The sequence below is a fragment of the Alexandromys fortis genome, unplaced genomic scaffold (genome assembly GCF_014885135.2).
Source record: "Alexandromys fortis isolate MF-2015 unplaced genomic scaffold, M_Fortis_MF-2015_v1.1 scaffold_52, whole genome shotgun sequence".
NCBI classification, from domain to species: Eukaryota; Metazoa; Chordata; class Mammalia; order Rodentia; family Cricetidae; genus Alexandromys; species Alexandromys fortis.
Genome location: NW_026067929.1, coordinates 2,966,734 through 2,989,124, shown reverse-complemented (window position 1 = coordinate 2,989,124; position 22,391 = coordinate 2,966,734). Strand labels below are relative to the sequence as shown.

Sequence of the window (22,391 nt, the reverse complement as noted above, 5' to 3'; positions counted from 1 at the left end):
TAAAGAGACGGAAGAGGACATTCAGAACGGTGAGGGCATCTTCCTTGTGGACCCACTAGAAGCAGACTGCATGTCAGGGATAATAAAAACAACTCAGGCAATAGTCTCTACTCCTGCTTCTCAACTGACATTTGTATTATGGTTTGCCTAAAACAAAACATGCATCTCCACTCGGGACTCCATCCCCTCCTCTCATCCTGCCCTTCAGAGTCTGTCTCTTGATGTTGGGCTTGACCCCTTTTTATTAAGCTACACATTTTTCTCTGGTCCCTTCCTCCCCACTCCCCTTCTTGCTTCTCCCATGACCTCCACACTCCCAATTTACTCAGGAGATCTTTTGACCCATTTTTCTTTCTGATGCCGTAGGAGCAGAACTGTACCTGTCCAGGGCTTGCAGCCATTTGTGTTTAACTCTGCTCTCGTGTCTGCTATCAAAAGCTGAGATGCTTGCTTTTCTACATTTGTTCCAAGATGACAGACATGTGGAAGAAAGTTTCCCCAGCCACCCGCAGTCTACTGTCCTATGACACAGAGGTTTCACGTCTGTTACACAGCACCTCTGAGAAATGCAGACTGACATGCGCCATCCCACCCTGAAATGCATTCACTAAAGCTCAATAAGTGGTTTTCTGTTTATAGACGAAGAAAGGAGCCCTTAAACAAAAAATAGTTACGAATCTTTTGATGAATAAAAGTGTGTTCATAACTTAGAAAACACAAAAATATAAAAGAAATCTGAAAACAGCCCTGACTTCCCTGCCCAGGAAAAAGTCTGCTACCCATAATTATTTTAAAATTCTGTTCTAAATTTCCTTTGTCAAGATGTCCGTCTTGTTCATAAAGGCCTGGTTCTATGTTTATGGTAGCTGCATGATCTGTTTATGTAACAAAAAATAAAAGGTATCTGAGATCACAGAAATTATGTGGAGGCAGGTTTCCAAATTCTTAGTTAGTATTCAGTTCTATGACTCGTTTAGCTACGTCTATATATGTCTATATTTTTCGGAGCTACTGCACTAATACTCCATGTGTATGCACTATGTTCAGATGTCAGCCTCATGCAGAAAGCCGTGACTTCCTCTCTGATCAATGCTTTAGACTCAGTTACTAATAATATAAGAAGTCAAAAGCCACGCATATTTTAAGTTCTTGATTTATGTTACAAATTTGCTCTCAAGACATATTCCCTTTGTTTTCCCATCAGCAGGGGGTGACAATGGCCTTCCCAGGATGCTCCTGTCTGACACATAATTCACAGGCTGCAAGCTCCTTAGGACTCAGGGTTGAATTTGTAGGTCTATCCAGGGTATGGGAGACATACCACATGGCCGTTAAACATGGCAAGTCTCTTGTGGCTTCAGTGGCATCAGAAAAGGGCATTGTTTCCAAAGACCTCGTGTTTCCCAGCAATGCTAGAATCATGTGCCACTCGACAAAGCCGGCAGGAGCTTTATCCCATTTATTCAAAGTTCTCTCGGATTCAAACTCCACAGAATCACGGGTGCTGTCCCTTCATTCTCTCTGACCAATATGCTTTCATCGGATGGTTTCCAGGAGTAAATCACAGACACTATGCAGCTTGCCTTCCCTAAAGAGCAGGCACTAGCATGTGCTACATTCCCAGCCATGGCGTATCTCTCCACAAGGCTGCAGAAGACCTCATCCGGGGGTAGGCAGGGGACATATTTAAGTGTGTTTCTAAAGGGACAATAACAATAAAGGTGGCCATGTTTCTTATTTTTCCTTCTAATGCCTTTTCTTATCTCTTTACAGGCTGTGGAGACAGAAGGAAATGACATGTTGGTTCTAAGTACCCTAAAGTCCTGGGGAATGCAGGAAATTGAGAGGTAGGCAGGGGAGAGTTAAGATGAGAAGAATGGATTGATAAACTTGTTTCTGAGTTGCTGTTAGTACTCCATAGACTCTACAAAGAGCCCTATGGGCTTGGAGGGATCTTTGGTGCTGCCCCACGTGACTCACAAGACCACAGCTATTGGACGGGGTGGCTCATCGAACTCAGTCTCACAGCTCACCTCTGAGAGGCTCTTTCGTGCATCCGTGTTTTATCTCTACGCCAGTAGAACAGATAGCTAAAATATTAATGTTATGTGCACCTCTGTGTGCTTTTCTTTACATGCTATATGCGTGAGGAAGACATGTAATTAATGTGGCATACATGTGCATGTGTGTGCCAGTATCCCCACATGAACCACACGTGTGGCCCATATACACAAGGGTTTCCTATGATTTTCCCATGTAAAACCCAAGTGCTGTGTGGATGGCATATGTCTTCATCATCCATGAGTGTGTGTACCAGGTCAGAGGTCACTGAGAGCGATGAGACCGATTTCAATGTTATGTCCACACATTTTCTAGCCTGGAGGACTCTCGTTCTCACCATTGTTGTACAGCAATGCACAGCCTCTGTGAGTGCCAACGCTAGAGCGGGTGGGAAGTCTCGAAGATATTCTTTGTTGTTGTTGTTTGTTTGTTTGTTTTTCAAGACAGGGTCTCACTGTGTAGCGAGGGCTGTGCTGGAACTCACTTTGTAGAGACCACGAAGATCTACCTGTCTCTGCCTCCCAAGTGCTGGGATCAAAAGTGTGATCTACTGTGCCCAGCTAGAAGACCTTTTCAACATTCTGCTTGAGGGGCTCCACTTGCAGCTGAACAAGACTGATCTGTTCACGTACAGTTGCACGCCATTCACAAACCCCGCTATATTTAGCCTCTGTGAAATGACCATGTGGTTTGCTAAGGATTACTCAGACCTCATCATCGCTGGAACATCTTTGAAGAATGGGGCTCTAAGAAACGCAGGGAGGAAGAAAAGCTTCGCTGCCCACTGAGAAAACACTAACTCCTCACTGCGTACATCTGAAGCAATAACAAAGCAACTGAGTTATCATTTGTGAGAGCTGACTCCCTTCTTCCTCTCAAAGTGCCCTCAACACAAATAGCAAGCTTTTGGGAGTTCAACCCCTCCAGAATATTAACCCAAGGCAAGCAACAGAAGTGAGCAAAGCCACCGCCTGTGTGCCCCAGCCTTCCCAGCAGGGGGCGTGAGTGCAGCCAATGCAGAGCCCAATCTACTGCCAAGGCACAGGCTCCTCTCTGTTTTCTCCTCAGGTTACACTGCCCACTCATTTCCTCTTTGTCAGAAGGGAAGTTGTCCTTCCAGTGGGTGGTACATCTGTCCCACAGTGCCCAGGACAATTGTTGACAAGTGACATGGCTGTCAGGCTTCACACTGGGATTAAACAGTAGGTATCAAAAGAGTGCTTCTAGGCTGCAGAACCAGCTCTGCTGGAGGACCCTGTCACCACAGAGTTGTGGGGTTCTTCTCTTCATTACCTTAGCTAGCTTCTACCCCGTGCTTGGGGGGCAGGCTGCTTTGGGAATGCTGACTCCGGATCAGACCCCTAATGGCAGACTGAAGCCTGGGTGTGCCCTGAGAACTTCTGGGTCCATTCACATTGCCTGTGTGGCTGACCAGTCAAATGATTCCTGTCCAGTAAGAAATTATGGAACAGGCGAGGTGGCTCGGTTGGTACAGTGCTTACGGTGTAAGCAGGAAGACCTGAGTTTGACCCCCCAGAATCCAGTGAAAACTGGGCACAGTGGCATGCTTCTGTAATCATGCCAACAGGCAGAGGAGGCAAAGAAGGCTCCTGGAATCCACCTGTCAGCCAGTCCTGTCTGGTAAGCAACCTTCAGGTTCAGTGTAGGGACATAAAGAATGAAATGGGGAGCAATTGGGGAGACACTTGACCTTTTTGACCTCTGATCTCCACACAGGCACATATATGCATACACACACATGCTCATAGTACACACAACACACATACATATATACATGTACACTATACACACATACCTATGCACACATGCCTTTACACATACATAAACATGCACATAAGCACACTTACACAGGTTCACACACACATATGACCACACACATATACATTCATGTGCACATGAATGTAGAAACACAAACACACACTTACACACAAAATTAAGAACTTTCCTTAGCTTTCATCAATGGAAGCCTGTCTGTCTGTGCTAAATGGGGCTTGTGAGGCAGCAATGTGTGTCTGCCTAGCCATGGATTTGAAGAACTTCCTTCAAGATGTTGATTCTTTTTTTCTTAAAGACTTATTTTATCTATTTGTGTGTGCACACACACACACGTGTATATGACACCAATGTCCAAGGAGACCATAGGTGTTTGATCCCCAATCCAACCTGCTCAATGAGCTGCTCAATGTGGGGTGTGCTATCAGAAACTGGGTCCTCTGCAACAGCTCTTGATTTCTGATCCCTCTTTCCAGACCCCACCATCACTCTCGATGCTTTTCAACACTTCCTGAGTACCAATAATTAGGAGTGCATCTTCTGAGTTTTACTTGCAAACACACAAAGGGTGTTCAAGAAGTAAATGACAAAGAGTTAATCCCAAATAAAATATGATGGGAGTTTTTTTTTCTGATGTGAAACTTATGAAATATCATTTCTGATACCTGACTTTGTCTTGGTAGACCATATGCTATGGCTAACAGAACTGAGTGTGGAATTTCAATAGCACCTAACTAACATCCTGAGCCATTTTTCTTTCAAATTGATTCAGTCATATGATTTCATATCAAACCCAAGGTGTGGAAGAAATGATTAGGTTAAGATTTTGCTTCTCAAAAATCACATCAAAGCCTTCTATTTTCCAAAAGGCTGCCAAACACAGCATCTAACAAAAACTCTTATTTTCACAGTGTTTGGTTTCTTTGATAGCATCATTCTGTCTCTGTCTCTTTTATCTTGTCTCACTTAGCTACCATCACCTCTGTTAGAAAACAGGACAGGGAAGTTAGCCTCCTCTGAAATGGTTTGGAAGAAAAAGAAAAAAAAAAAAAAAACGCTTCAGGTAATAATGCCAGGCCAGGTTTACCCTCCCCCCGTCCCGGGTTAAAACGACATCTTCAGACTGTGTGAGGTTCATGTCTGGAATCTGTGAAAGTGCGCTGTGCCAGGACAGCCCATAGAAGCCTGCTGTGCCCACAGCTCTTCCAATCCCTGCCTCTGCTTGTTATAGAGGTGGGAGATGGGTCAGACCTTCTCCCTGACCCTCAGAGATGCGCATGAACAGAGCATGGGCTTGCAGAAGAGCAGCGTTCACAAAGAAGCAAGGATTCTTCGGTTAACAATGGCCACAGGTACTTGGCTGGGTGTTAGAACCCTACTCTAATTTAAAATCCTTCTAAACGAAAGAGGAAGGAAACAGAAGGCTCAGCAGCCTTGCTGTCAAGGCCTTGGGTTAAAACTGAAAACGAGGAGTCACATGCAACCTGACTCCTAGGGGAATTACCATCGCACAGTAGACAGTACTATGATGACTGTTTGTGTTACACTCCTCTACACTCTTTCCCATGTCTCTTTGAGGCCACTGGGCTATTTCTAGCTATATTTAGGCTATAGAACGGCACCACAGAGCTAGTGCTCAGTTCCAGTGCAGTGGGTAGGCAGCAGGGAGGGGGCCTTCAGAACCATTTGTTCTTCTCTGGAGTGACCTGGAAGCTTACTTAAAGGAAGTATGGCGTCTAGAAGGTCAACATGACCTTGTAGCTGGCTCTCCCTACAGACCATGTCATTGAGAGCACAGCTTTCCTTCAAAACGGGGACACTGACTGAATCACACAAAAACCCAGACATTTCACAGCTTAGCAGCTGTCAATCTGAACCTGCTGAGAGCAGGGCCCTCTGATGGACAGATCAGAACACGGAGAAAGATAAAAAAGTCAGCGTCCCCAGTACTCAGAGCTCCGTGGAAGAAGAGTACACAAAGCTCCCTTATGAGTCTCGGCTCCTACTTTCTGTAGAGAAGGGGTCACAACTCCGGTGATGTCCAGTGCATTCTAGATCTGAGTTCAAGCTAACAGGACCGCCTTAGCCACGGGCTGCACTGTGGGAAGGGGAAGATAGAACCCGTGAATGCTACAAAGAACTTACAGAGATTAAAAGGAAAGAGAACTACAGAAACAGTAAACAGTAATTTAAATATGTGTTTTAACTTCTATTGTGTCTATTCTTTGACAATTTCATACCTGCATCCTGTTCAGTTCTGTGTGAGAATGCCTCTTTTTTTTTTTTTTTTTTTTAAAGCCATACCACACTTTATGGGCATTCACAGGCTTTTGTGGTAGAATTTAGAAGAGAAGGAACTGCTAGGAACACAGCCCATATTTTCCACATCTTGTATCCAAGAATGGGGCGAGTTGTTTTCTTTTAACAGATGACCTATTTTACCAAGCAGTACTATCAGACACTTTCCTCCTCATTCCCCTGTTCTCCAAACTGGCTCCGGGGCCCAGTCTCCGAGCATCCGAGAGCACACATCCCTTCTGTGAGAGTTGGTCTGCGTGGAGCTGGGACCCTGTCTCCTCACAATGCCTTCTGGCACACACACACATTCACAATATGTTGGTGTTCACATCAGATATTTTTATGATCCAGTAATGGTTGCTTGAACTTTACATCGCTACTGACAACCAATAGAGGTCACCATGTCCTCAGATGTTGAAAGTCTATGATATCCAATGGTGTTCCAGCTCCTGTTTGAGAGACCCAGGAGACAAGTGGTCTCCAGAACACTAAGAAACCCCTTGATGCTGGTTTCTGTGCTTTTCTAAATTCTTGCTCCTATGGGAACAGCTTATTATCTGAGCAGGATCCATTTTAACTGATACATCTCAGTGGTTTTTAGACATATATAAGCATGTAAGTATATTGTTCATACAATCCCAATTTGACTAGTCCTTAATACGTTTTTCCAAGGAACTATATAATTTGTTTTTTTTATGATAATTTTGGCAGATTTAATTTTTTTCAAGAAAACCTGAACACATTTTTCATTAATTTAACTCTAATTAATCTGAATCAACCATAGATAGCTTCATTTAAATGCCACCTGCTTTATTCATTACCACTTAATAGATAAATAGTGCCCCACTATGACTGGAAAAATCCTTAAGGCTGTATCTTTTACACTTAGTAGATGATCTAGCTATATGGGCACTGAAGGTCACAGAACAATGGGGGCTGTGCACAAGCACACGGGCAACAACGAATTGTAGCATGGTCAATCTTCAAGGTGGAAAACATGGTATTAGGAAGCATGCTCCCAGGAGAGCAGTATGGTCCTGCTGTCTCTGACTCCCAAGGAAGGCGAAAGACAAGGAGTGCTCTGGCTCCTTCAGTTGGCTTTGAATTGGAATATTCTCTTCACTCTGACCAAAACAGGCAGCATACAGCCACACGGGAACCAAAAACAAACAGCTGGGTGGTGGCACACGCTTTTAATCCCAGCACTCGGGGAGAGGGGGCAGAGGCGGGAGGATCTCTGTGAGTTTGAAGCCAGCTTGGTCTACAAAGTGAGTTCCAGGACAGCTGGGGCTACACAGAGATACCCTGTCTCAAAAAACCAAAACCAACCAACCAACCAAACAACCAACCAACCAACCAACCAAACAGGCAACAGATGTTTTGATCTGTAATTGAAACCATTTGAGGGTAGAAAAAACAGAGCAGTTAACAACAGTGCTTTTGAGAGGGGATGCCTGTATGCAGTTTCTCCCATAGGACGAGAGGCTGAAAAGCACTATACAGCATTCTGACTCGCCAGAAGGTTCTTTCTGAGTCACCTCAAGCACCTGCCATCCTCCTCGGTCTACCCACTCCTCTGAGCACATGAAGGCAAGGTCTAAAACACACTGATGCCTCCCTATGATCTCTGGGTAATTTCTGTAAGAGAATATGCATCTGTTTTACCTAGAACACCATCCAACTTCTCCTGTGCTACTACTGTGGTGTGGCTGCAGCTGTATCCTCAAGTAGACAGTGACCACAGTCCAAAGTATGTGCATGCCCAAACATCATACCTTTCAACATAGTATCATCTATCTATCTCTCTGTCTACCTATATCATCTGTCTATCTATCTATCTATCTATCTATCTATCTATCTATCTATCTATCTATCTATCATCTATCTGTCATCTGTCTGTCTGTCTATCTATCTATCTATCTTCTATTATCTATCTTTCATCTATCTATCTATCTATCTATCTATCTATCTATCTATCTATCTATCTGTCATCTGTCTGTCTATCTATCTATCTTCTATTATCTATCTTTCATCTATCTATCTATCTATCTATCTATCTATCTATCTATCTATCTATCTATCGTCTAAGGCCAACATCATGGCATGAGCAGGCTAAGCTGAGCTTCTCTCTAGCCTGCAAATGACTGTCTTGTTATTGCACTTCACCGTGTGTTGTATTATCCATCCACACTGGTAATGGAAGAATACATCACTCTATATAATTTATAGTCCAAATGAAGCGTCAGATCCCAGCAAAAAAGACTAGAAAGTTGGAGTCAAGGTGCCAATGAGTTTGGTGATTTTGGAGTCCTGAGTGGAACCCCAACTGCTACATCCTTCCTAGGATCATGCCGTGCCTATACAGGTGGAAGATAGGTGGCAAGGGGGCAAAGGAGGCTGCATTTGCAGTCTTAAAGTGACACAGAAGTGCCCACTAAGGTGGTGTGGGAAGGTCATCTGTATATGTGATGCTTTTATTGGTTAATGAATAAAGAAGCTGTCTTGGGTCTGCACATGGCAGAATAAAGATAGGTGGGGAAAACTAAACTGAATTCTGGGAGAAGGAAGGTGGAGTCAGGAGAAGCCATGTAGCTGCCACCAGGAACAGATGAGCCGGAACCTTGCTGGTAAGCCACAGCCACATGGCAATACACAAATTAATAGAAATGGGTTAAATTAAGATGTAAGAGCTAGCCAATAAGAAGCTAGAGCTAATAGGCCAAGCAGTGATTTAATTAACACAGTTTCTGTGTGGTTATCTCAAGTCTGGGCAGCTGAGACCAAACAAGCAGACTCCTACAACACTAAGGTAGATCCACCATGCACCATGGCCTCACCACTTCATAGACTTTCCACTGACCACTATTTAAAAGGTGATTAAATTCCAGTCTACTTTTTGAAGGGGGCATTAATACAGTGACACCTTGCATAGCCTTGTTTCTGTAAGTGCCCTGCAAGTATCAGTGTTCTGACATCCTTTTCATCAAACAACTAGTATTAGAGGTAACTCTAACCTTTTATTTTACCCTAGATATCATTCAAAGACCTCGTGTCCAAAAAAAGTCTTATGTGGAGTCACTACTTCAACACATGAAGTCCATGTTGACACAATTGGTCCCTATCAACGTGACAATGTATTTTTCTTTTCCTTTAATTAATTTATATATTCTGTGTGTAGACACACATGCGCATGTGGAGGTCCTAAGATACCCTTTGGGAGTGTGTTCTCTCTTTCTACCTTAAGATCCAAGAACTGGACTCAGATCTTCAGGTTTGTAGAACAAACACATTTGTGCACTGAGCTACCTCACTGGGCCACAAAATAAGTTTAAGAAGAAAATAATTAATTTACACATTCCCAGCAAACATACTCAAAGAATAAAAACTTGGATGTTTTAGAATGTCACTTATTACTGGAAATGACTATGGTGTGAAATGAGACAGTCATTAGAACCCCTTTGATCTACGCTAGAAGTTTTAGTCTGGCTTGATCTTGTGAAGGTTGATCTTGTGAAGGTCCTGGGCATGCATTTCCAGGCACTGTGGATTCCTGTATGCCAGAGCCCTGAAGTGTTCAGCCATAAATGGGATAGCTACATCACACTTCCCCACAAGACTCGCAGATCAGTGCAGAAGAGGAAGCGGAAAGCTTGTAAGATCCTGAGGTGGTGGGACCCTGCCACACAGCAGCGTCCTCATGAGAGCCGAGATGTCAATCTTAGTCACTGTGCTTCCCAGATGATTGTCCCACAGTCTGCCCCTGGAGAGTCATCAAAGCTCTGTCTCTGTGAGTAAGAGTAGGATGGGTGCAGGCTGAAGGAAGGTTCATGACAGGCAGCGCCCTCTTCCTCAAACACTACAGAGCTTCACTAGGATAAATAAAAGCACCAGCACAGATTCCTCGATCCACAATGCCTGCAGTGTGTCACTGTCATGAATTCCTTACAAAGCTCCAAGGACCAAAGAACCTTCTAGGGATTTTTAGTATGCTACCAGGAAGGTCAAAACAACTTCATGTTATGTTCTAAAGACTTAGCAGTCACAACTAGCACTCACCATGATATGTTGAAATCAAATATTCAAAATAATCAAGTAATTTATGTCACCCTTAGATAACCAACCACAGTGACTTACTACTCGATGTCAGCAGCCACCATGAACGGGTTGAGTGCTACATAACTTCCCAATATTCAGTTCTAATTCAAAACTGCAACGTAATTTTGCAGGGGCCCCATCTTGATTTTAAGCAGTGGTGGCTCTCAGCAACATCTAAAACCCAGGTTTGCAAACAAGGTCCAGAGGAGAACGCACTGCAATTGAATGCAGGAACCAGGAGTTCCTTCAAGACAGCCTTCAAGGGAGCTGGAGATTTGGCAGATACCAAGCACTGACGTATTTAACTTGAAATTTTACAATATCTTCTTGAGTACTGGGCTCATAGCCTAGAAACCACCTCACTGACCAAACAGAGTTCCAACAAAGTGAATATAACAATTCATTTAATTAAACAAAATGTGCAATGAAATGATGTGGACTTGTTATGTGGATCGTCCTGATAAATGTTGAGAAGAAGCACCGCACTGGTGGCAGGAATGACCTCTCTGTGTGCACTGACACGTGAAGCAATAATCTGTTCTCTCAATGCCTCCAGAAAGTCACAGCCCCAGAAAACAGCATGTGCAAAGAGATAACCCCCTTAGTGTCTGTTTACAAAGGTGTTACCAAAGAGAAGGAAAATCAACAGAGAATTTAGAATTGACCAGACCTCAAATGCTCTGTTATCATACAATCCAGAGAGCGAAAGGAAGACTATGTAGCTATGATCTGGAGACCTGTTCTGTACTCTACTGGGCTGCCCAGTAGGGCCTTGGACAGAGCATCGTCACCGCCAACCCGAGTCCTGGCAGAAAGGTCACCAGCCTCTCTGAATGAACCTAGTAGTCAAGGCCTCAAGAGAAAGATTATGCAGATTTGGCATTAAGGCCTCTGGAAGGTCTGGGATGGAAGCCTGTATATACAGAAAGATGAACCAAGAAGCCACCGTTTGGAAAGGGAAAACCGGAGCAGATGAAGTGAGATTTGGGTTGTGCTCAACATTTACAAACATGGATACATGGTATTTCTACATAAACATCTTGTACAAATTTACAAATACTATTTTTGCTTCTAGGTGCTTCTTAGTGAGCCACCACCTCTGTTGACTGTACTAGACTCACAGTTCCTCTTACTCTGTGTAACTGTTGCTTATGGAAGATGTCAAGTGAGATGAAGCTATATTAACACTGCTCAGGCTGGCCAAAGAAGGTTCAGTCCTCCCAGGCTGAGCTCTGTGCTCACTGGGTTTGGGTCAGCTACTTGGGTCTCCTCTTTGGCTATTATCTGAGACACCGCTTGCTATCTAGGCAGGACTGCCTTTAGTTCCTGACTTTGTAAAAAGAGACCAAGTTTCTGGGTCTCCCCGTAGGAGTGCTTTTGTCCTGCTTGAGCCCCTTTGATCACACTTGGTTTTCATCAGTGCGGGCGGCCATCATCATGAATACATAAGCGTGGTTGGCATCTGCAGGACAGGAGGCATATGGAAGCCTGCACCCCCAGCTAACAGGGCTGCCCTAACACTGTGTGGGCAGCACTGAAGGACTGCTCCGTAGCAGGAAGGTCAGCGAACGTGCTCGGAGCACACTGCCGCAGACGCTGGCTTCTCTGTTGAGCAGTGGGCTCTCTTCTCTGTTGAGCAGTGGGCTCTCCTCCACCTGCTTTCCTGCCACATCTCCATTTCCCATGGCGGCTTCTCCACTATTTGCCCTCAGGAACTGGAAACCTCTCTATTTTCTGGGGTTTCATTTTCTATCACTCATTCCCATCTTCCCTTCTATCTCCCAGAGCTGTTAGGAGTACCGTGGTCAATAAATACAAGGGGCAGAAGTCCAGTGTTTTCCCCTTAGTTGAATCAACTGTGACGGATATCGCACTTTGGTTATCCTGTGACTTGGCTTGACCCCACGCCTCCACGCCTGTCCATGCTGCCCCTCTCTGTGCTCTTGCTCTTCTCACTCCCACGCAGGCCTTACTCAAGAGTACCAACTTAGCTCATCACCTCACAACACCTGTGTCTTCGTTAGGTTTCCCCTTGCTGTGAAGAGACACCATGAGCACAGCCACTCTTACAAGGAAAACATTTAATTGAGGGGGGCTTGCTTTGAGTTTCAGCCCATTCTATCATCATGGCGGAGAGAATGGTGGCCTGCAGGCAGATGTGGTTCTGGAGGATCAACTGGGAGTTCTATATCTTGCAGGCAACAGGAAGTCAACTGAGACACTGGGTGGTATCCTGAGCACAGGAAACCTCAAAGCCTGCCCCTCTCCAGTGACACACTTCCTCCAACAAGATCATATTCACTCCAACAAAGTCACATGCCCTAACAGTGTCACTCCCTAAGAGATTATGGGGGCCAACTACATTCAAACGACCACAGCTGCTTCCTGACAAACCCATCAGAGAAACTCACTGTACCAGCGTAGCATAAAGACCAACAAGCCATGTATTTGTCATTTTTTGAGTCACAAATACTGATCTTTCCTGAAGAAGTAACATGCAGTTTATGTTTATATCGCTTGGTGTTCTCTATATCCAATCAAATGCGTCCTAAAAGGAAATATATTCCTTTGATGAGACCCAGTTTCTTTTTCTTGCTACTATCCAGCCAGATGCTTTCAATATGGTGGACTTGACCCACACTTTTCCAGGTTACAAAGAAAATAAGACCAAAGGGCTGTACTCCCTTTGAAACTTTCAATGATAAAAATAAGTAAATTAAAAGTCCTAACATATCTTCATTCTGGGACAAACTAATACAATTCCTCATTTTCTGAGGGCTTTGTAGGCCATCCAGAAAATAGCAATCCATCTAAGGCCACTAAAACTCTGAAACATGAAGAAAAAAATACTGCCAAAGTGGACACAGACGACAATAAATCTGATCACTAAAGTCATCAAGAAGAGAACCAGTAGATGTTTTGAAAATCAAGACTAACACTGATAGATGAATTTGTCTTGAGACAATGACCTTTTAAGAGTCATAATAAGGCCTGGCAGTGGTGGAGCACGCCTTTAATCTCAGCACAGAGGCAGGTGGATCTTTGGGAGTTTGTGGCCAGCCTGGTCTACAGAGTGAGTTCCAGGACACCAAAGCTACACAGAGAAACCCCATCTTGAAAAACAAACAAACAGACAAAAGATTCACAATAAAGAGCAGACATTCCATTTGGCAACTAATAAAAAAATTTCTATTTTTTTTTTTACATTTTTGTGTTTATGGTACTATAAGGAGAATGGAACTCAAAATCATCTTTGCATTGGGAAGGAACAGAGGCAGGCAATGCTGGGCTTCCTGTAGTCAGGAGGCCTTGAGAGCCACTTTCCTGACAGAAACATTAAAATTCTGTAATTGTGAGAAGGAATGGTTTCCATACTTCAAGGATTCCTCCAGCAATCGCCACAGTGAAGGATGCTGATGAGGAAAAGATGTGCCTGGCATCAGAATCACTTTGGGAGTAGAACAGGACTAAACAGACCAGAATCATTTTAAATTACGTGTTCGGAATGCACTCTGATCAAATTTGACGGCAAATTCCACAGCTTTCAAGAAAACACATTTTAAGTCCACATGCAAGCATCAGAAAACCACACAGAGCTGGACCATCGCCTTGCTTCTCAGATCTCCCTGGCAGGAAGACTCTAGGCGCCATACCATAGCTCGGTCTGCACCACCCTTCCTATAGCATCCTCCTTCTCAGCAGATGAGTCTACTCCCAGCTTAGCATAGACACCTCCATCTTCTCATTTTCCCTTTAAATCCCTCCAAGATGCATAGACAAGCTTTTGTGTTGCTCTTGTCCCTCACCTACGTGAGGAAGTAACCACAATCCACCACTAAACATCCTTTTAGAGACACTAATTCCTTTCAAGTTGCCCTCCCAATGGTCCCTCTACTCCTCACTTGGCTTCTGAGTGTTCTGAGCAATTGGTTTTGTCGCTCTTCCTGATGACCCAAACGCCTGTCACTTCTGTAGTCATCTGTTCTCCAGACAGCAATGTCAAAAGGACATATGGGCTGCTCCTTCGAGGTCTGGATCATAAAAATGGATCTCTTCGTTACCTCTACCCTGCCCTGAACACTTTCTATTCTGCCGTGTCTACCTCATTCTTCCCTGCTCTGTCCCATAGCTCTGCCCTGGAGGCCAACTTTTCGGGTAAAATCCTCCAGCTTTGTCACAAATCCACGCTCAGGCTCTTTGCCCATGTGTTTCTCCTGCTCCCTGCCTACTGCCCACACCTGCTCCTTATGCTCCTGTTAAGGGATCAGGTGACCCCTCAAGTGTCCCTGAGATTGTGCTCCCTCCGCGCCTTGCCAACAACACTCCCTGGAGTTCCGCACAGTCACTGGCTATAAAACATATGTTTTGTGTTCCTATGTTTATAGTTACATTCACCGGCCTGCCTTCCTGTTCTCCTCACACTCCACATATCCCCGTTTTTGGATACTGAGTAGATCACAGAGTACCCATCATGACTAGCGGGGGTTCTAATTCCTTATTTGAATGAATGAAATCTCCCATGTCCATATGATCTACTCCATCGGAGCTGGGGTCTCCCTACCTCATTTACTGAATAATAGACAGTTGTTCATTCAATAAATGCTATGGAAAACTATGACATGTCAGGAACAGCTGACAATTATATGCGAACAAAAACATATATTATCCTGCCCTCTTGGACTCATATTTAAATGTGATTTTTGTTTCTAGGTCAACCACCCCAATGTTCCGCCTCTTACATTTACTGAGGGCGCCATGGAATTACATCATTTTGGATATCAGGGTGCTGTCTTTATGTATGTGGAACTGTCCCTTCATGCAAACCATGCGCATGACACCTGAAAACCCATCATGAGTTTGGACATGAACTTTCCCCAAAAGAGTGAGCCCCATGAAGATTGGGACCCTTGCTTTGTCATCAAAAAGAAAATGAAACCTTCCCGGACCTGAGGGCTCGAACTCCGATCTGCTGGGCACTCTAAAGCATCCAGAGAAAGGACCTGTGTCTAGGAAGGTGGTGGTGACTGAGTGGTGATTATCTCAGTTACAGAAAAATGGGGAAGCCCATCCTTGGGGGAATAGCCCTGTGTGGAGGAGGGCATTTCCTGGCAGCTTTAGTCCCTGGCTAGTATGTCCTTCTCCACAGATACTCCCTAGGGCAGTGGTTCTTAACCTCCCCAATGCCTGTGACCCTTTAATACAGTTCCTTGTGTTGTAGTGACCCACAACCACAAAATTATTTCCATTGCTACATCACAACTCTAATTTTGCTACGATTATGAATCATAAAGCAAATATCTGCATTTTCTGATGGCCTTAGGCGACCCCTGTGAAAGGGTCGTGACCCACAGGCTGAGAACCCTGTCTAAGCCTTAGGTTTCCCTGGATCTTGATAAGGTATTAAATTTACACATACATATACACATCCCACGTGCAGAATGTAATATACCACTGGCATTAAAATTTCACAAGAGTGGCTTGCAAAAAATTTGTTTAAAAAGCACCCAGGAGAGTGATAATGCAAAAACTTCCAGAAACACAGACATTTTCTAGGCGATGGAGCTGAGGGTTAACTCAGTGGCCTTAATAACACCAGGGCAGCCCTCTATCGCCGAGCAACTTTCCCGACTGAGAGGTGACTTTAGCACAGGGATCAGCACCCCCGCTGTGCTAATGCCACGTTCACGAGTGATTCCCACAGAAACGGCTCTTTCTTTCCTCCAGAAAGAGAAGGTAGGAGATGGTACCACACAACGCTCCGGTCTACAGGAGAGGTTCATTCCTTGTGATAAATGACCACATTAATATTAGTTCAGTCTTTCCTGCCTCTTTAAAGATAAAGCCAGCAATGCATGTCTCATAGCTTGGATTATTCCAGAAACCTACTTGACACCGCCCAAGAAGGAAGATGATGATAGCAGAGGAACACAGGCTTCTAGGTTGCTCTCTCTGTGAACAGGTTTCTCCCCAGGGCCTGCTTTCTGCCTGACGACATCATTTCCGCAACGAAGGCCAATTTGCTCACAAGTCCATTGGCATAGATTTAAGTATGCCCATCTGAGCACGTGCCTCTTTCTCAACCGATAAAACAAATCATACCCAACTTTGTGTGTGACTCCCACCCTGGTTTATAGTTTTAAGGAACCTAGTGAGAACATCCCTTGAAACACGCAGGATGGTACAGGGTACAAAGCTACATTTTTGTAACGTTGAAGGGCATGCTGTAAAGAGGAGGTGCAACCCAGACGCACCTTCTGGCTCAGGGGCAGGGTTTGGGAAGCAAACAAAATGAAGCGCCTCTAGGTCTTCTCCTCACGAGATTCAGGGCACTAGGCTCTGAATCAGGGTGCGCCTGGCGCGCTGAAAAGACAGGCATATGCCTGGAACCCACCCCGGGAGGCAGTTAATTTTAACACAAATATCTGCATGTACAAATGCTGCGCAGGACCAACGGAGAAACTTAATGTCACGTAAGAGGCAGATGACTCAGTTTTAATACCCCCAGAACAAAGAAACAGTTCAAGTGGAAAGGAGGGCTGAGAATTTCGTCAGGGATTGAATAATGGTTAATGCTAATGAGGATGCTTGATGGCTTCGCTATTCAAACAAGAAATGAGAGGCCCGGATTAATGCTTTAAACCAAACCAAAGACACCCTGCCACTCCTTAGGGGGCTCCTACATGGACTGCGGAGAGAAGGGAACGCCAGGGAAAAGGATTAGGTATCCTCAGGATGGCGTGGGGAAGAAGGCAGAGTGGTCAATGTAAGAGGTGAGCCAAGACCCGCTCTCAGGTGTCACAACCGTGCCAGGAAAGGGACACTTCAGAGGGCCCATGCCAGTGGGCAGACAAGGTGCCCACGGACGGAAGAGGGTAAGCATAGTACCACAGCCAGGCTGAGATTGCTGGGAGGAGCGGCTCCCTTATGACGTAGGAAGGGCGGTGTTGAAACGAGCCCTCTCGGCATGATGGAGCACACACTTGTGTGTACCGATAAATCGTGTCTCTGAAGCACAAAGCAAATATCCCAGTCTTCTAAGGAAACAGAAACCATGGCATTAAAACTGGACAACGAGCTGCATTCTAAAATTATCGCTCCCACGTTCTTCCGTTGCAGCATGCCAGTATCCTGAATATGCTCGTCTGGCTGAGCAACTGCGCTAAGTTTAAAATTAATAAGGACGGTACTCCAGAGCCTACAAGAAGGCACTCAGAGAGAACTCAGCTAACAACCAACGCTGTGCTTCCACGGTCATGAGCCCAGTCCAGATGCAAATGCATGATTGCCTTTCATAAATAATATTAATTTCCCATAGACTGATGTTGCATTAATAACATAGATAAGATACTGTTTGTGTAATTGTTTAATTTTTCCCCTTCCTCTCTACCACAACATTCCATTGGAGGGGGCAAAGGAACATACTGAGAGAGTGGAGTTTCCCCTCCAAGGGAGATGCAAGCCAGACTGTCCCCTACCCAGGCCCTCAGTGAGAGGGTTGCTTCATGCTGCATCAGCCTGGCATCAAAATGCCTGCTAGCATCCCCTTCAAAGCAAGGCTCTTCCCTGTCTAATTAACAGCCTCTCTAAGGCCGACCGCAGTCGTAGGACGACAGAGGCATGGGCTCCATGCCACGGAAGTGCCCGGGGCGCTGCATTCCAAGAAGTTCACCCCGTATTTAAAAGGGGGAAACTACAGTTCATGGCTTATCTACTTCAGAGTTAATGACTGCCTACTAAGCTAATAGCTATTTTCATTGAGTCAGATGAGATGCCCGTGTGCGGCGGTAGAATGAAGGCCCCTAAGACCTGGAAATAGCTGGGTTGAACAAACGCAGGGCTGATCTCTGAGTCAAGACCTTCCTGCCCCTATCTCTATGGGTGCCTGCTTTACCCTCCAACACATACACGCAAAGAAAAGTCAGGGTAACACTCCGTATGTTTGTGTTCCCAGGCTCTCTTGTGATTGGATGTGGCAAGGAGCGAAAAGAGTGGTTTGTGGGAGGAAGGCCCTCTTGAAACTTAATTTCCTAAGAAAGAAGAGCAGGTGTAGTTCTTGGGACTTGGGACACTTCTAACTCCCCACTCCCTATGTTCAATTTTGTTCCAGATGAAGGGGTGGGATGTGGAGTAGGATCTCAGTGACCGTGGGAAGAGCCAGCAGACTCCTGGAGGTGCGGACCCTAACTCCACTGACACACCAGATCACGGACAGGATCTCTCTTCCCGTGAGTGCTTTCTTTTTTTTTTTTTAATGTAAAGAAACAATTTCCATTTGTTCAAGTGTGTCCCTGGCTCTCTTTCTCCCAGCCAAATGTATGTCTGACTCATGTATTTGGGAAGCCCAGCTGAGTCACCAAACAGCCTTGCCTGTGCACAGAAGGAGCTCCCATGGAGTTTGCTGAGTATGTTTTGTAAATTGAATGAGCAAGCTGAGACCATATATAAAAGAAATGTATATGGCGTGCCTTAAATAGTCTGGCAAACCAATAAGGCAAAAAACTGAGAGCAATCAAAAAAAAATCAACCTTCTTCTACAGGCTGACATACTAAGATAGTTTTAAGAGGAAGATGATTATGACTGTGGTGTAAGGCAACCCAAGGAGAGCCCTTGAAGTAGTTCTAGAGAAACACAAAAGGGTCCTTGTCAAGCGGCCCAGGGCCTGAAGCTCTGAAGGCTGAGAAGCAGCCGGTCCAGATGAAGAAGACATTCATGAACTGACCACTTGGAGCAGATGGCTGTGGACATACATTAGTGGCAGAGTACTTGGCACCATGAGGTCCTGGCTTCAACTCCCAGCACCACTGAAGTCAGACCAATTGAACCAAAGAGCTAGCCGATCAAAAGATGCACTCTTCTTCAAGGAACATTTATATAATGATGGGCTACAAGCCATGTGGGACCTGGTTGGAGCTCAGTGTGGAAATGCCTTCCTGGTACCCGGCATGCACCTCACACATTAACACTTACTTTATTTTAATGGTTTGCTATTTTTTTTGAGATCTACTTCAATTATACCATGTACCCCTTCCCTTTCCTCTCTCCAAAGCCTCCAATATACCCCTCCTTACCCTCGGTCAAATTCATGGCCTCTTTTTCTCATTGTTGCTAAATATATATATATGTATATATATTTGTGTGTATATATATTTGTGTATATATATATATATACACACAAGATGCTTAGTCTGTATGATGTTACTTGCATGCATATTTTCAGGGATGATCATTTGGTACCAGACAACCAATCAGTGTGCTCCTGGGGAAGACTATTTTTCCTGCTCCCATAATACCTTAAGATACTAATGACCCAAGGGACACGGAGATCGCTGTGAGATTGTGTTCCCTAGAAATGTCAAAAGCTGCCACCCTGTCATTTATTGTAGCTACTCAATGGTGACCCTTTCACCCACTTGAAACCCAGGACAGGGACTTCATTAAATCACCACTGGTGTGATCAAACCTGTAATTTTCCCATGAGATTATCATAAATGAGGGTAGCTACTAAATGCAGTGGCCGGTGCCATGAGGAGAGAAGATAGGGTGGGGACATCCTTGTTAAAGAGTGTCTGAAGTCACCAGAACCTAGAAGAGGGAAAACAGGACCTCCTCCTGGGTCTCTGGAGGGAAGGTCCAGTGACACTGACCTTGGCTGGTCTTGGCCCTATCTTAATGTCTTCCATGGTTATTCCTCTGTTCATTTAAAAGAAAACCATTGATTTAGCCCTGAAACTAAACTGGTCTAAAAATTACTGTCAAAATGAAACCCAAAGGAGCCCATTGAGAAGGACTCGGGTCCTAAGCAAAGTTCAGACCACCATGCTCCACCCTTCACCTTGGCAGAAACAGGGCTGGGCATCTCCCTCAGCATGACTGTGGGCCTTTGGTCCTGTCCTGGAGCCCTCCCCTAGCTTTAGCTCTGATTCCAAGCAATCTCAGGTCTATAACTGGATCTGATCCTTATCTCTTGAATATCTGCTAAATTGGTGATGTCCACCAGAACCACAGCTGGACTCCTGCTCACATGGGACATTCTCTATTGGCAAGCTCAAATTGCTGAATAGCCCATGCCCTCCCACTCCCCCAAATTCACTCTGACCCTCCCTTCCAGCTTCCTCAAATTCACCGTGGCACATGTACGTGATCAGGCACCCTCCCCTGCCAAGCTCTGCCATCTACTGCCTCCTGGCATCTTTCTGTGTCATCCTTCACTGTCTTCTTTCACTGAGCATTCCTGTGACACCTCTGTCCCCATTGCCATGTCTTGCTTTACTTTGTTAGAATTGCAGCTAAATGATTACGTTGGCAATTATGGTTGACACACGCCATTAGTAAAATGTCCCTAAATCTGTGCTTCAATCCTAGATACATACCCCTTTAAGAATTCACTCATAGTGGCACAAATCTCTACCCAGTGACTCAAAGATACTCTCCAACACGGCCAAAAGGGATGTCCCATAATCTCTGCATAAAATTATCATGCTTCTTGCACTATAATTTGGTTCTGAAATATATACAAAAGCCACGAGTTGAAGGCTTGGTTCTTGGCCATGACTCTATGGGAGGTGGGATCTTTTAGGACAAGCCTGGTGGTGGCAGGGTAGGTGATTGCTATGTAATCTTGAAAGCGATATCAGTGCTCTGTTTTTCCTTCCCTCTCCCATGAAGTCAGCAATTCCCTTTGTCTCATGCTTCCACGATGTTGTCCCACCTCACCACAGACTCCAAAGCTACAGGGCCAGCCATCCATGAACCAAAACATACAAAACCGTGAGACAAAACCGTCGCTTCTTCTCAGGTGGTCTTTGGAGTTGGCTTGTCAGAGTGACATGAAGCTGACATAGTACACCTTCACTGTCACCCTTGCTATCCTATTACTCAGACTCACATCAGGACACGCCCCTCGATACCACAGTCTCTTATACCGCTCATCTCGTGACCTCTCTCTACTCCAGCTTCTCTTCCGCTTCTCAGTCGATCCTCATGACGCATGACATAAACCCACAGTTCCTACCCCATGTGGTTACTATAAAAATCCATCTGGAGCTCTTACTAAAGCAATTGCGGGAGAGCGAGTAACTCCCTGCTCAGCGTAACAGGGAGGCTGACACCATGACGGGGCAGCTGCGGGTCTTCACGGCTTCCCTTTCCAGCTAGGATCCATTTCCTGCCTGAAACATGAAGTCTGCCAAGACTTAGCAGGAGGTGGGGAAATACCCGCTCAACGGGACACTTGGGGACTCAAGCGGACATGGGTTTCATATCCTCACGGGTACCCAGAGCGGAGTCAGCATACCTGACTCCTCCAGGAGGTATCTCACATCATTGCTTGTCATTGGAAAGCAAGTCTCCTAAGTTCTAAGAGCAGGATAGTACAACCCTGGCAGGTAGCGATTGGCCAAGAGCTCAAGCTATCAACGCCGTGTCTTTCCCAGAATCGCCAGCAGTCTTCTGCAGCTTCCAGTTCTGCTCTCCTAGTTCCATAATCCATAATGAAGATCAGGAGTCCAGGATCCACCTGCAGAAAACCCTGGCTGGATAGGATACCCCTCAATAACGCACACTTTAAATAGCCAATAGGAGTGTGCTATTGCTAGCGCGTGAGCCAGTTTTTATGACAAACTGGCCATGACACTAGGTACCAGCTTCTTAAACTACTGTAGTGTCCACAACACTGGCTTGGCCTCTCCAGGAGTCTGTTAGTGTCCACTCCTTGGAAAGAACTTGCCCCTAAGGACAAGTTCTCTGTAGGCTGCGTTCCCTTCCTCTGTGAGCACAAGCCCTCTCTGCCTCCTGTTCATGCACTGTCCTTTCCTGGTCCAGCTTGGCCACATCTAAAGGAAAGAGGGTCATGGAGGGAATAAGTACAGCTCTCACCTAGCACTGGAGGGGGGGTTAGGATTATGAGTTATTGTAGCGCGCACCATGGCGCTGTCATGTCAGGGGCACGGGGCCTGGGCGCCATTTGCTGTTCCACGTCAAACTTGACAGCTTGTGGGCAACTTGTGCGCATGCGCGTCCACAGCGCATGCGCGCGCGAGCCCCACCCCCCCAGGGCGGGGAGTATTTCGATCTGGCCATCCGATCTGGCCAATCATAATTTAAGCACGATCACTCCATTCTGGCCTGAGCCATTGGGTTGATG

At 45.3% G+C, this 22,391-nt stretch overlaps 1 protein-coding gene across 2 annotated transcripts in view; it reads right to left on the bottom strand.

Moving 5' to 3' along the window:
- Window positions 1–22,391, bottom strand: part of Adcy2 (adenylate cyclase 2) — a 332,154-nt gene that overhangs the window by 138,491 nt on the left and 171,272 nt on the right. The window lies entirely within an intron of this gene.